We start from the raw sequence: 16,510 nt of genomic DNA, 5'->3' as shown, positions 1-16,510 counted from the left end.
CGGTATCTGCACTATAACAAAGGCTCGCTGAAGTAAATATGAGCAACTTACATTTAAAAACACGTAATAATATAGAATTTAAAAACTGTATTGTAAGTTGTTACATAACATTTACAGCTCTATTTGTTAGATAAGATTAGGTTTTTAGAACATTATAATGTTTTATAAGAGCAAATTCAGTAGATTAAATCAATAACATGGCAAAACTCAAAATGCAGGGACGTCCTTTAAATCAGTGGTTCTCAAAGCGGTGGTCGGACCCCCTGGGGGGGTCACAGAACAACAAGAGGGGGTTGCTTGGTGATTTCCAAAAATCTAACAAATTTGAATAAACTTTTAAACTTATCATTGTTAATCCATAACCTACAGAAGATAAAAATAGTTACATAAATGTACAAAATCCAAACAAAAAGCCATCAGCCTTCAGTTTTTTTTTTGTTGTTGTGTTTTTTACATTGGATTGCAACCTCTACGAATTTTACATTAGATTAACGACAATAGCGTCAGTTGCACCAGATTGATTTTACGGCACTAGCAAAACTTTCTGACACCTTTACGGCACATTTAAAATAAATACAGGCCACGACTGAACATGGAGGATGATCTTTAAGTGGCAGTCTCCAAAATTAAACCAAGAAAATACTTGTGATGTAACTTAAATATTGTGCCCACCAGTCTCATTAGGTGCGGTTAATATTAAATAATAATAAAATAAGAAATGATGTGGTTGTTAGATTATTGCGCTTTTTTGTGTTGTTAATATGCTTGTGTTTATATTAGCCTACTTGTTTGTGTGTGTTGTGTGCAATGTTTGTATGATTATAACCGCTACCGAAAAAAGTGAGGGTCGCGAGTCATTGGCATTGTTATTTTGGGGGTCCCGGCCTGAAAAGTTTGAGAACCCCTGGTTTAAATCAGGTTCAAATAACCTTACAGGAGATCAATGTGGAGATAGCTAACATTAGTGTTATCTTTCTAATTATTATTTCAGACCCATACAGAGAATTACTGCTAGATAGCGATCACCTGTATTTTCCCTGTCATGGCTAGGTTAGGCGTGTATAAGCAAACTAATAAAGCCCGGTAAAGCCCTGACCTTACCGAATAAACAGTGTTCCACCAGATCCTGTATGTCAGAAAGAATAGTTGACTGCTAAACTCATTTTATCATTCAATCTCCTCCCGAAGCTTTCGACATCTGTTTAGAGAATCTGTCCATCACAACTGTACTATCATTGGGCCTGCTGCAGCCATGGTACGGCAAAGTTCCTTGATTATTATGCCGGAATGAGAATAAAAAGTCACTAGCCAAATCGACCTAGAAAATAACAACTATAAATTTTCTGTTGGTCTTTGTAGGTCTTTTTTGGTTGGTCTTTATAGAAAAATTATAGAAACTTTTTGGTCATTTTAGAGCCAGATGCTAATGGTCTAATCTGATTTAAAGAGCCCATATTATACATGAAATAGGGTCATATCTTGGTTGTAAGGGTCTCCAACAACAGTTTAATATGCATGCAAGGTCAAAAAACACTTTCGTGGTCTTATAATCTGCATTTATTTTTACCTAATTATCCCAGCGACTCCTGTATGAATCGTCCAGTGATTCATTTGTTCCCAAACCCCTCCTTAGCGGGAAGCTAATCTGCGCTGATTGGACCGATGACAGTCTGTTGCGATTGGTCGACTGCCTTCAGTCAGAGAGTGAAATGCACAACAGCTAATCAGCAATATAAAAGTAATCACAGTTCATACACGCTCGATAGTGTAGGCGTGGAGTTTAGCTGCCAGTGGGTCAATGTAAATACAGACTACGGACTTGAAAATACAGACGACTGACTATTTTATTGAGCAAAAACTCCAAAAGCAATTAAGGAGATCTCCTAGCTTCTCACTCTGCTCTTTTCACAGACACACACACACACACGCACAAACACACACACGCACTTAACCCTGCTCCGGACGACAACGCGCGCGCACGCACACACACACACACACACACACACACACACACACACACACACACACCTCCGGACGACAGCGCGCACACACACAGACACACACACTACTCCTCGTCCACAGAGCTCCGTTAACAAAGCAGCACGCGTCGCATTTTTAACGTGACTTTGCACGCGATAAGAGAATATAGCCAGTTAACCTGATACAGTACACGCGGTTACAAGTAACAAATCACAACTAAATACATTTGCAAGCTAAAGTCAACGAGGCAACTTTAATCGCACGTACTTACACTTGAGAAATGGAGGAAGAAAAATCCTGACGTCCATCAATAAGTTACTCTTTACTGATCCTTCCTTTAACAAACGCTGATGAAGTATTCTTTGTAGCATGTAGTTTCCAGAAGTTTCCAGTAGTTTCCAACTGATTGGCTATAATGCTGAGGTTTCATGTTTGGGTAGAGACTCAATATATCCATCTGCAGTGTGACTTCAATCGACCGGCATGTTTGTGTGTGTGTGTGTGTTTGTGGCTGTGTGTTTGTGTGTGTCTGGGTTTCTGCGTCAGAGGGCGGGGCTTCAGGTTTGAAATCTTCCGGGTTTGCGCGTGCACGTGAATAACTTGGTTTCGTTCGTACGTCATGGCGAAACACCTAATGAATCGGTATCAAGGCGACTCGTTTGAAGCACTATGAGTCGACTCTTTTATAGCTGAATCAACCGTTTTAAACACTGTACACTAACAGATTTAAGCCTTAGCTGGATACTTCACTTCACTTAGAGCTGTGTTACACACTACATGGAGGGGAATTTTCAAAAACCCATAATATGGGCTCTTTAATGATCTATGCTAAGCTAAAAGTGCCCTTGCCAAATCTGGAAATTGGCTAATTTGATTATTATCATTATTATTATTGAAAATTATAAAAGTAAACTGTTTAACTTTTGGGGAGTTATCTTTAAGTGGAGTAATCTTTTAATAAGAAATAAGCAAACTGGGGGTGCTAGGAAGAGGTAGCTGTGCTTTTCACCGTCTCAACAATCAAGCTAATAAAAACTGCAGTTTCAGCTACATCAGATCAACTTTAGATTAGCTAAATGTTTAGCTATACATTCATAATACTACATTTAAGCTTCAAACTCTGTTAATGCCACCAAAGAAACAAACCATCTCAGTTTTGGCCGAAGCTAGCAACAACATGGCGATGGCTGAGCAAACAACGAGTCCCTGATAAAAATAAAACGATATGTTAACAATGATGGAGAAGATCTCGGATAAAATTATCAGAAAAAAGCTAACTATTTTGTAATGTCGTATTTTTTATAAATGTAAAAAAAAAAATCTGGCTTTTTTTTCTGTACATAACAAAGGATTTGTGTATTCCCTTTCTCAGTTTCATTGTTTTCTTAGTAAGATGTCTTTCACATCTTTAACAACTGTTTACTATCACACGCCTGCCAAAACAACCTAACCTCTTCACGGCGTATTGCCTCATATTTTCCTCATAAACCGTTTTGTTTTGCAGACTCTTTTGTGCCCTGGTTGCATAATGGCTCCTCCTCAGTCACTGATAGACTTCTTTCCCGCCTTTTAGCTCTCTTCCCATCAGCCTCTCAGCAGGTCTCTTTCTTAGATCCACCTGTCTGTGTGCCGAGCTCTGCGGAAAGCACTAACATATTCCCTTTGTTAGCCGTTCCTCCTCCACAATTTGTCTCCGCATGGATGACCTTGACTGCTCCAATCCCAAAATAGACCCCGAGCACAGGTGTGTGTTTTTTATCGCTTCCTTCGAGACTGTATTATCGCACGCAGGTTTTCGTTCTATAAATGGAAGATCTGAATCGTACGCTATCAACCCTCTCCTGCCAAGTCAAAGCAATCTGTCGTTTGGCATTCAGTCCTGCGGATTACTTGTTGCTATGTGAAAGTTTGGCTGAAGGGCTTTGTGTTTGAAAAGTCATCACGTCTCTGGAATACATTTTCTGTCATCCTGCTTTTGTACAGTACTGCATTTATAGGTTTATATATTTAGAAAGTAAATGCTCGGCTGAGCCAGGGAACAAAACAGCGGCTGCACTGACAACTTCTTTTTTTCTCGAGTAATCAGAATGAACGATTTAGTCAGTTAACAAAAATAAAGGCTTCTTGGCTTAGTAGAACTGCACCATTCTCAAGATTGAATATGCTTGATTTATGGCTAGTTTAAGACTGACAGAGGGAATCGGATTAAAAACCTTATATCTAATGTGTGAAATAATAGGCTAACACAATTGAACATTTATTTTTGCTGCCTTTTCAAACTACTTATTTAAAAAGAACTGAAACAACGCAATTCTTGAGGGTTTTTTATGGGGGGGTGGGGGGAAGACTAAATTGTTCGATGTTCAGTCCACTCAAAATTATAAAAAACAATTAAGTTAAGCACCTTGATGTCAAAATAACGTCAACAATGCTAATCAATTTAATGCAACCCAAGCTCATTCTGAAAACGTACCAATGTATACATTTTTGGAGAGCGTCAAATATGTCCCAGGGTTCATTTTTTTTTGCAGTTTTTGTTTTTGCAAATCCATAAGAGTCCGCTGTGTACCCTTTTTCAGGACCACATTTCCCTTGCGAGTGCCATTCGCATCTGCTGTTCTTGCATAGATCCACTAAAGGCCGCTGTTAACTGACTGACTAAATGAATGACTGACTGACTGACCGATCGACTGACTCACCCTCCTACTTCCCTAAACGCAACAAATAGTGTTTTCAAAAGCACAGATTGAACTGCCCACCCACTTCACTATACCCAACCGACAGTTTTAAAAAACAGTTCAGAAAAAGAAAAGTCTTCGCCTGATTTTTACCACGTTTTCAGAATTTATCACATTCTCACCCTGTTATTTACTTACTTACTTTATTTTTTGGTTCCTGTTTTTGTCTTACACCACTTTCTGGAACCGTTCTTCATCGGACTCGAACCCTGTCGTGGTAGTCAACTCCTCTCTGTGTCTGCCATCATACATGGCAAGCTACCTGGACAAACTCGTTACAGCGGGGGAAAAAAATATAACTACACAGCAAAATATGGGGACCCAAAACAACTCTATGGGTGTTAATTTCAACACTTTGAAAGTGTCTCATGGGGTCCACTCAAAACAGAGTTAAATCAACACTTTCAAAAGGGTTGGCATATTGACACCGAAGTTAGGGTTAATTTTAACTCTGGGCAGAGTTAAAAAATGTAACTATATTTAACACCGCCTGGTGTAATATATTATTTTATTCAACTCTCTTGAGTGTAAATATGGTAAAAAACTCAAATAGACTGTAAATTACAAAATAAAAAACATTTTATTTGAAAACATTCACCACTTCAACAATTCATTCAGTTTTTAAAATGCAACAATGTCAAATATGCTTTAAATGTTTTATTAGTACAGACAGTATCAACAAAATATGTATGACCAGTGCTCAAAAAGGCTGTTTTAGTCCTTTGGTCCAAACTTGATGTGTTATCAGAGCAATTTGAAAGTTAAATATACAGTATCGTCACTCATAGTTTTCTTCTGAACGCATAGTTTTCTTCTGAAATTACATTTTAAACAACTTGGCGTGCAAATCTTTCACTTCTGGTGTTTCCTTGGTCCTCCATATCAAACACAGCAGTTTAAATGAAGGTATAAATGCTGGAAACTTGTGTGAAAACAAACTGGAGCTAGGAAATCTTATCAAGCATGTCCTGTGAATGAAGTGCTTCCCAGCCACAGGATGACCTTTTTATCCATGACGATGTAGTAGCTGCTGATCACTCGTCTGGTGGTTCCTGATGCACAGATATAGGGTGATGCTCTTCTAAGAACTCTTCAAGACTCCAGCATGACTAAGAAAAATGTTTGAAAACAAATTGCAATCAAATTCTATGATATATTTAAAAGAACATTTAAAGTAAATAAAACATTCAAGAAATCTAAACTCACCTTTTGAAAATCTTCATGATGATCCACAACTTGACTCTCCCAGCTGGTTGAGGTGACAGGATATGGAAAAGTAGAAAAAACACATACATCACTGTTGGATCTACAAAAACAATTAGGTTAATCACTATGACTAGAACTGGAAAAACAGGCAGCTGTCTGTCCAGAATCCTGAATTTAACACAACACTTGGAGCAAAATTTAGAGGAGCTTAAAATCTTTTATATCATTTAGTGATGCTGACTTCCCCAAAATATTGGCCACAGTGTAAAATATATTCATAAACTTAAAGTTTTCTGTAAGCGTGTGCGTGTGTGTGTGTGCGTGCGTGCGTGTTTCTTTACCAGATTCAACTTGTTAGGCCCTTTCAGGACCAGTATTGACGCCACCTTTCCTGGAGTCTAGCAGATGTTTTAGGTCCAAATATAATCTTAAATATTAGGATAAGCAGAAGAGGAAAAGTGCAAAGCAAAGAGCAAAACATTATTTAAGTAACAGTTCACCCACAATACAAAACTTATCACCTTCATGTCATTTGTTATTCTCTAATGCTCTAATACCCTCTCAGCTTATTGTGAAACAAATACAGAACTTTATCAAACATACCTTCATTATTATCACCACATATGACCAAGAAGGTGTGCTTGGTCATTTCACCAACTCTGGAAATACACCATCCGTCTCTAATCAGCCACCGTCACAGGGTCTTGTGTTATTGTAGAGAACTGTGGCTGTTAAAAAACAACAAAACATTAGTATCTAACACATATGCATAACCATTAGATTAAAAAGAGAGATAAACATCACAAAGTATGCCTCACACTTTTTCAGATATCTTTTGATTCAGATGTTGATTATTGATAATAAATCTACAAATCAAACCTGTATCATCATTAGGCTGCTCAAATATGAATCAGTTGATTAATTTTACAGACAGGTGGCTGTTTACAACGTACTAAATTGTCTTTAATAAAACGGAAATGTTGTGTACAGTACATGCTAAGTTTAGCCTATAGTTTTAAGCACAATATCATTCGGGAGAAAAAGCTTGACTAAGATGTTCCTGACTACAGAAATAGCCTAACTTACTAACGTCAGACATCCCGAGTTGGGAAAAGTCATTTTCGGGGGATACGGAGTTGATTTGCGGGAGGTAGCGGGAGTGAGTACCTAAAGAGCAATGGGATGAGTTGCGTGCGACGTACCTGAAGAGCTGGGAGGGATGCGGTGGAGAGGGGTGTGCAAAGTGTTTAATGACCGGGCGGGAGACGCGCGATTTCCGGGAGATTATCATTCATTTGCGGGCATCTACTTGGGCATCTGGGAGTCTCTGTGCATTTGCGGGATAACGTTAACGTTAGTCCCGCAACTTCCGGGAGACTTCTGTAACGTCAAATGTCTGAGAAAGTGCAAACGCGGTCATTTAAAGACATTAATGTTAACATTCCGACTTTAATGGTTGTCAACACTTAATATAATTCAAGCGTACGTTGTCACGCGAGTCTATGGACTAACGGTATATGGACGGCCACGAATGAACCAGTTTAAAAGGGCTGCGGTGTTTAAAATAACCAAATTAACATACACGGATAACAAACAATCATATGTTTTAGTCAGGAAGCCTTTTACAAGTAAGCATATGTTCATTTACTCACCAGATATGTTTTAGAAACTCTTCAGAGCTTATGGAAACCGTCCTGTGTTGCCGTTAGCATCCGGGCAGAGTAGGCTAGGCTGCTCCGGGGATTGCCTCGCTAGTTTGCTTCGAATTAAAGAAGAAGTGTCGATTTTATTTTACAGATGGGTAACAACGCACAAAATGTCATTAAGCGTGACAGAAATGTGTTGAACATGTACATTTGATGTTTTATGCACTATGTATGCGTTAGCATATATAAAAACATTCTTGAAAATAAGTCAATAGTAATGCAGTTAAGCTAGATACACAAACGACCATGAATGAACCGCAGAAGTTTAAAATTGTCACTACATTCTAAAGTTATTAACTTAACAATATGTTTACAACTAAATTTCCTTAAAGAAAGTCAGTAAAATACCAACATTTAGGTAGTTTGACTCACCAGTTGCTGTTCTAAACCTCAGATGGAAAATGGCGTCTGGAAAATTCTTCAGTGACTGGGGCTGCATGAATTCCCGGATGTTAGAAATAACACCACCAAGTGTAAAAAAGATAACTCCTTGATTTCGCACTGAATAAAATCAATTCTAACTCTTATTATATTCATTTATCAAAATCTAACTCTTTATCGTCAACACTTTACTCTGAAATGCTTCAACACCGAGAATTTAACTCTGATGAATTTGCTGTGTACACGTCGCAACAACGCGTTGCACATGCTCTGTGATTGGTCGGCTTGGTAGCGAGTGAGTGTTAACAAGTGTCTAGTCCTGTAAAAGAGGTTCAGATGAAGACAGTTGTTTTGTGTTTACCTTATGATTAAATTTGTTGCAGAAACCAGGCTTTAGATGTCAGTTTCTTGTTGTTTTGACATAGAGGTACAGTAGTTTACATGCATAGTAGGGATACAAAATCTTGTAAATATTTTTTTCTTGTCATGTTATAATAACTGTTGTGTAGTTATTTTAGTGGTTAAAAGAGCAAAAACGTGTGGACGTCAAATGGGGGTCATGGTTTTGACATCAAAATTATTTCCATTTTGATGTGTTGTTTGACGTGTTGTCTGGCTAACTTTGAAAGCAGATATAGATATGCTAGCAGGCTTAAAACAGAACAAAATATATGATTGTGGGGAAAAAGGTATTGTGCTGTATCTGTAAAATCAAAGACGAACGTGCTAGCAAACTGCTAATAGAGAAGGGGTAGAAAACACTTGGCTAAAATTTATTCATTTTCATCCAGCTTAGTTGATTGTTCAGGGGTTGCCACAGCGAAACGGACCACCAACTATTACAGCATATGTTTTACACAGATGATACCCTTTTAGCAGCAACCCAGTACTGGAAAACACTTTATTCACACACCCTCATACACTACGGCTAATTTAGTTTTTTCAATTCTCTTAAAGCGCATGTCTTAAGACTGTAGGGGAAACCGGAGCACCCGAAGAAAACCCATGCAAACATAGGGAAAACATGCAAACTACACACAGAAATGCCAACTGGCTTAGCCAGGACTCGAACCAGTGACCTTCTTGCTGTGAGGTGACCACTGAGCCACTGCGGCAGCTGGCAAAAAAATGAAATCAGCAAGAAATATGCTAGCAAGCAGATATTAGAACAAAATTCATCAAAACATAGACATGCAACAAAATTAACAAATGCTAGCAATCTAAAAATAATTAAGCTAACATTTCTAATATATGAAATAAGTGCTAGAAAGCTGCTATGAAAACATTAAGACATGTTCTTCTAAAAAGTTGCTATTTGAGCAACAGATTGGGAAATAGATCAAATAAAATGCTAGCAAGCAGATAGGCAATGTAAAATTAACAACAGAACAACAGCTGCTGACAGAGCAAAAAGAGAAAACACTTAGCTAACGTACTGTAGCTAATGTATGAAATTAGCATTAAGAGTTAACGTGCTGCTAACGAAGTGAAATAAATTACACATGAATTAAGCTAAAACCTGAAGTAAATAATAGATGTGCCAGCAAGCGATCTGAACAGCAGATTGAAAAATTGATCAACAAGTAGCCTAGTGAGCTGCTAACATAGCAAAACAGATCAACTTAGCAAATATAAATGAACAGTAGATGTGCTGGCAAGCTGATAAAAGAACTAAGCAGATTTAAATTAAGATGAATAATGTAAAATCAATAAATGATGTACTAGAAAGCTGACAGCAAAGTGGATAAAAATACTTATCTATTGAAAGAAATCAGGAATAGATGTGCTATCAAGCTGATAACAGAGTAAAACAGATTAGCACTAGCAAACTGCATGCTGAAAGAGCAAAATAGGTTAATGACAAAACAAATTCTTGAAAATCAATCAATCGTTGAGCTATTTTGTGACAGCCATTTGCAGAATTAATTTCCTTCAGCTTAGTCCCTTTATTAATCAGGGTTCGCCACCGCAGAATGAACCGTCAACTTATCCAGCATATGTTTTACCAATGTTTTACAGTACTGGGAAACACCCATACACTGTTACATTTACATACACACAATTAAGCTTTTTCAATTTACCTATAGACCATCTCAAAGTGGTCATGCCATTGGCCAATGAACATTTCCTGGTTGTTATCAAACTTTTTCAACTGGAACAAGAGGCAATTCAATCATAACTTAATGTTAAAACAGATATCATAACATTATTTATCAATATGTGGCTCTTTTTGGGTTCTCAGAAGCTATGGAAATTAAAAAATTTAAAACAGGAAATACGTTGGGACCATTGTTTTGTTTACATCCCTCAAAATGGTTTATACCATGTCTTTGGATTGTGGGGAAACTGGAGCACCCAGAGGAAACCCACGTGAACACGGATAGAACATGCAAATCCCACACAGAAAAGCCAACTGGCCCAGCCAGGACTCGAACCAGCGACCTTCTTGCTGTGAGTCAACAGTGCTACCCACTGCACCACCGTGTCGCCCCATTTGCATAATATATTATATGTTGGTTTATTAGGTAGTCATACCAAAGTCCTTGTATTATTTCATAATGACTGATTGAACATTTTAATAAAATAAAATGCTTAGTTTCTAATTTAAAAAAGAGAAAAAATGCTGTTACAAAAACGCACTGTCCACTTCATAAGACATACACTAACCCAGTGTTTCCCAACCCTGTTCCTGAAGGCACACAAACAGAACACATTTTCAGCATCTCCCTTATAAAAAACACCTGAATCAGCTCATCAGAACGTTAAAAGAGACTCTAAAACCTAAAACGTATGGGTCAGATAAGGGAGACATCCAACATAAGTACTGTTGGTGAGCAGGGTTGGAAAAACACTGCGTTAACCAACTGGTGGCATATTGGTAGGCCCACACGGAATCTGCACGCGCAAAATTCTGCAGATTTTCTGCAGAATTCCGCTTATTTCTGCAGATTTTTAGCCTATCATTAATTCTGTTTATTTACTTGAGTAAATGTGTATATCTGAATTTATTCAGTTTTCATTCAGTAATTTATAAATTTTTATTTAATATGTTAAGGTTTTAGTTATGATACTTCGCTGGATACTCCCAAAATAATTCCGTAGAAATCAGCAGATTCTGTCTGGCCCTGCATATTGGTTAGTTTTAACACAGATTTAAGCATATTTTGAACCTTCAAAATAAAAGTCACCACCCAACATTATTAAACAGCATGGAAGAGCCAGGACAAACTATATTTACCTGACAGAAATAAGTCGCATACACTTCAACTTTCAATTAAATTTTTGAGTGAATCATTTCTTTATACATTTTAAACACAATTAATAAAAAAACTGACAATTTCTGACAATGGGCTAAAAGGCGCAGCAGCTAATACAGAAGGATTTAGTGTATTTGAGCAATCAAAAACACTTTTTGCGCATAGAAAGACATGAGGTGGATTTTAAAGGAACTTGAATATAAGATGGAAGCTGCATGATATCTGAAGAAGACCTCGGGCTGAAGCATTAGTCTCTGAGGACGTGACTGGCTACTGTGCCACAGGCTCGCTCTCCTCATCCTCAAGAAATAACTCGCCTGCAGCCTGCTGTCGTGCCATCTCTGGGTGTGAATTGAGTCTATGTGCTGCCAGTGGTTATAGATGCTATCAGTCAAGCAGCACACAAGCCTGTACCTGCGCTCTGACGCCGGCAGCCAATCTATATTCCAGAGGAACGTCGAGAGCATGTGTTCGCTGACAAACAAATAAAGCCAACAGTCGCTTTGATGCGGAGGAGACGGGAAAATGAGAATTTGAATGAAGTTTGACAATAATTCCTACGCTCGATGTATTATAGCGAAAAGATGGTTCTCGCTTCTGAGGTCTGGGGTGGAATTAAATATCCACCCCACTGAGTTTTTGTCACCGCTCCTTCTGCAAAGTCAGAGTGATTTTATTTCTCTCTGTGACAGCTCTTTGATATTAATGTGGGTATTTTTATTTATTTATTTATTTATTTTTTATTTTTTTTTGTGAAAGGGAGATGATTTCCTTCCGTTATTACTCATGCGTCGAAAAGCAATACTGTCAGAGGAATTCGACTTGAATCCTTTAAGGTGTTGACATTTCCAAGAGGAATAAGATCTTTATTTAGTCATTTACACATCTGTTAACCCACATGATATATTCTCTTCCTCTCTCTTTATATAAACAGGGTTTGGACAATGAAATGCCTGGTTTTAGACCACGATAATTCATTGGTATGGTAAAGGACCTTCTTTTGTGGCCAATACAGCATCGGTTCATCTTGAGAATAACAAAGTCCTGCACAGTGGCCGAAGGGATTTTGAGCCATTTTTTCAAGCAGAATTGTGGCCAGGTTGCTACCTGATGCCGGTGGAGGAAAACGCTTCCTGGTTCGTTCCTCCAAAACACCCCAAGTGGCTCAATAATATGTAGATCTAGGAACTATGCAGGCCATTGGAGATGTTCAACTACACTTTTATGTTCATCAAACCACCCTTTTCCCCAACCCAGGCTCATTCTGAAAACGTAGTCCCATGGTTGTTTCTGGAGGCCGCAAAATACATACCGAGAGTTATGTATTTTTGCAGTTTTTGTTTTTGCGAATCCATAAGAGGCAGCTGTGTGCGCTTTTTCACATCTCAAATGTCTCCCGCCCACACTGCTCTCGCGTAAACCCACCAGAGGCCGCTGTCGAATGACCGTCTGCATGACTGACTGACTGAATGATTAACTGGGCGACCGGCCAATCAACTGACCCACCCTCCTCCTTCCCAAAACCCAATCAATTTTACAGATTTACTCGCCCACCTGCTTAATTTCCTAAACCAAACCAACAATTTACAAAAGCCATCCAGAAAAAGAAAAGCCCTCGTCTGATTCTGATTACGTTTTCAGATTTTACCACATTTTCACCCTGTTATGAACTTGTTCACTTTAATTTTTGGATTCTGTTTTTGTCTTACCTGATTTTTGGAATCGCTCTTCTCCGGACTCAAACCCGGTTGTTGTCGTTGACAGCTCTTCTCTGCGTCTCAAATCCGGCAACGTACACGACGAGCTAATTAGACAAACTGGTTGCATCGGGAAAGCCCTCCACACGGAGGTAAGTTATCAGCCGGTAAGCGCGAAAAGGTACGGCGTCATACCGCCCTGTAGTGTTCGCTTAAAAAATAAAATGCAGCCATACGTACCTCTGGCTACATAATTTGCAGTCTCCAGAAGCATCCATGGCACTACGTCAGGGGTCATCAAACTTGTTCCTGGAGGGCCGGTGTCCTGCAGACTTTAGCTCCAACCCTAATCAAACACACCTGAACTAGCTAATCGAGGTCTTACTAGGTATACTTGAAACACCCAGGCAGTTGTGTTGAGGCTAGTTGGAGTTAAACTCTGCAGGGTCACCGGCCCTCCAGGACCAGGATTGGTGACCCCTGGACTACGTCTTGTCTTGCTGTCTGTAATAATGCATTATCATCCAAATACATGGCACCGCCTTCAGGATAAAATGTTTGAACCATTGTGTGCACATGGTCCTCCAGAATGTTTTGGTAGTCCTTGGCAGTGACATGCGCATCTAAAACAAGTATTGGGCCTAGGGAATGCCATGATATTGTTGCCAAAACCATCACTGATGCTTCATTCTGGGCATGCAACAGTCTGCGTGGTATGCTTATTTGGGGCTTCTCCACACCATATCTCTAAGATGTGGTAAAGACAGTGAAGGTAGGACAATACATGTTTCACATTGCCCACAGCCCAAGATTTTCCCTGCTGGCACTATTGAAATCGTCGTTTGAGTGATCAAAGGTTTGGCTACAGCAGCCCAGCTATGTATATTGATCCTGTGGAGCTCTCGATGAACAGTTTAGTGACAAGAGGAGTGCTTAAAATGAACATTTAATTCTGTAGTGAGTTGGGATTTTTTGGATACAATCTGGGTTAGCACCCGGACATCCCTTTCATATTTCAATTCAGCTTTCTCTTGCATCCACAGTTACTCCTGTTGGATGTGGTTCATCCGTCTTGGTGGTATGCTTACATTACTCTGCATACGATGGCTCTTGATACATCACAATGACTTGCTGTCTTGGTCACAGATGCACCAGCGAGATGCACACCAACAAATTGTCCTCTTTTGAACTCTGATTTGTCACCCATAATGTTGTGTGCATTGCAATATTTTGCTAATACTCTGCTAATTAAACCTTCACACAATGCTCTTACTAGTGGGATATGCAATCAGTTCTTCAGCCACCAGGCTAGTCAAAGTTGAAACCTCTAACACTTCTATATATTGGCCAGTGTTTCAGGTTAATTGTCCAGCCTCTGTATATGCTGTACATATGACACTAATGACACCTCGACATATGCCATATGTACTTGGAACCAAATGACCTAATTAGTGTTGCAAGATATGGCTGACTTTTTCCAGCCCAAAAGCTGTCCAAAACCAGCCCAAATGCACAAAAAAAAAGCCCAAATATTAGATTAATATATTATTTAATTTTTATTTATTTAAATCAGTAATTAGCCTGGTTACTTTAATTGTCATAATTTTAAACCATACAGCAACCAACACAACAGTCACACAACCACAGTAGTAAAATTACAAGATAACTGCATCACATTACAACACTGCACTTATTGTTCTGTAGATTACACAACCTATTCGCCTATATTTTGTAGATTTTTTTTTGTTTAAAGACAATATTTAAATAGTTTATTTAAATTTAAATAAATTAAAATATTTTAAATGTTAGTTTCAGTCTGTTAGTTTTAAGCATATCAATAGCTAAATCTGGTGAGCCTAAAAATAATTCATTTGGCATCTCACGAAACGATGACTTGTTTGACACAACAGAAGCATGACACAGGAGTTCCAGCTTTCCCAGCAGCTCCATGGATTCCTAGTGTTATTGCATAAATTTGTCCCATTTGGCGTTTTACATTCTTATGAACCCACTGAGGTGCTGCTTGTAAATCCGACAACACTTCTATGTTCTTTCTTGTTGTCAATTGCGGGTAAAATGATCGATAAAAGGTTTATGATAAACCGCTGTGAGTAACTGCATGCGCAGCGTGATGCACGTGCACGCGAAGGGGAGTCAGATTTGTCTGGGGATTCAGATTTTGATACAACTTTCTTTCACCTGCTTGCGGGTGTGCTAAAGCAGTTTACGCTACACATTGGTCACTACTAATTGAATGGAGTAAGAGCACACAATTACGTTTAGTTAAAAAAAAAGGATATAAAATTTATGGTTTAAAACTGCCCAAATTTTGTTAACCCGCCTAAGCCATCTTTTACCCTCACAATCAAATTCAAAACCGCCCAATCTGGCAACACTGGACCTAATTATAGTTATGTATTTTTTAATTTTGATATTTAACTTATTAGATTTTGAATTAAAGTGCACTGTACAATTTTTTTTCCTACATTTTTAAAACAATTTGTTATTTATCTATTCCAGAAAAAAAAAAACAGTCCCAAAAGTGTTGTAGAGTTAATTTGGGGAAAATAAACATGTGTGGCCAAATTCTGCTTAAAAGTCAATTGCTTAATCCTTAAATAGTGTTAATAACCAACCCCTGACCTCAGGTAATTATTCTCAGCATTTAAAAACCCTCTCACAGTCAGGTGCGGCTCTCACACAGAGATATTTGCACTTTCTCTGATTTATGAATTCCAGTCAGTAGGCAACAGCAATTTTTTTTTTTTACAATACTTCATTAAAGTGGCCATTAAATAATGACTCTCCTGCTGTATTTTTTCACAGCATAATCACATTTGTGCATTTTGTTATCACAGACTTTAAATATTACCAATTGTGGATGCAAAAGCACAATCCACTTCCTTTTGTTCTTCATAGAGAAGCGTAAAAATGATCCTTTTGTGCTTGGGAATTCAGTAGTCTGTGCAAAGAATGCAAAAGGAGAAGCAGGGGCGGATTTAACCAATAAACAAGGTAAGCGAATGCTTAGGGCCCCAGGACATCTAGAGGTCCCCAATAAATATCTAGAAGTAGAAATTAAACCCATATGCCATTATTTTCTATCATATTCTGTATAGTATAAGTCAAACAAAAAACATTTTTTTCCGAAATATAATATTATTTAATATACCATAAAATATAATATTATTATAATAATGTAATGTTATGTAATAATAATATTATGAAAAAAAATCCAAAACCCTCAATTATGAAGCAGTCTAGCAGTCAAATTTATATATATAAAAAAAATATATAGTCAAAAATAGTCTGTGTAATATTTTTTGTATTAGTTTCTTGGGGATTAATTGGGGAATTTTCCATATGTTTCTTCAGATGATATAATGTTGTTGCCCTCTGCTGATAATAGATAATTAGCCCTGTTAAAATGACCTCTAATGCAAAGAATCATTTCTGCCTCAAAAAGGAGAAAAAAAATGTTCTTCTTTGAAAAGACTGATTTTAAGTTGTTGATTTTTGTAGTTTTTAGCAAAGTTGACAGTTTC

At 38.1% G+C, this 16,510-nt stretch overlaps 1 long non-coding RNA gene across 1 annotated transcript; it reads right to left on the bottom strand.

Annotated features, from left to right (window-relative positions):
* Positions 1 to 5,279: 5,279 nt before the first annotated feature.
* LOC137489392 (uncharacterized) lies at positions 5,280 to 8,254 on the bottom strand. Its single transcript, XR_011008817.2, has 6 exons — positions 8,003 to 8,254; positions 7,577 to 7,683; positions 6,528 to 6,652; positions 6,266 to 6,351; positions 5,925 to 5,967; positions 5,280 to 5,827 (listed from the first exon to the last, which is right to left on the bottom strand). It is a non-coding gene; the product is annotated as an uncharacterized lncRNA (long non-coding RNA).
* Between the last annotated feature and the right edge of the window lie 8,256 nt (positions 8,255 to 16,510).

Source organism: Danio rerio, chromosome 25, assembly GCF_049306965.1.
Source record: "Danio rerio strain Tuebingen ecotype United States chromosome 25, GRCz12tu, whole genome shotgun sequence".
Classification (NCBI taxonomy): Eukaryota; Metazoa; Chordata; class Actinopteri; order Cypriniformes; family Danionidae; genus Danio; species Danio rerio.
The sequence above is the reverse complement of the archived record's forward strand: the minus strand, read 5'-3'. Positions and strand labels throughout refer to the sequence as shown.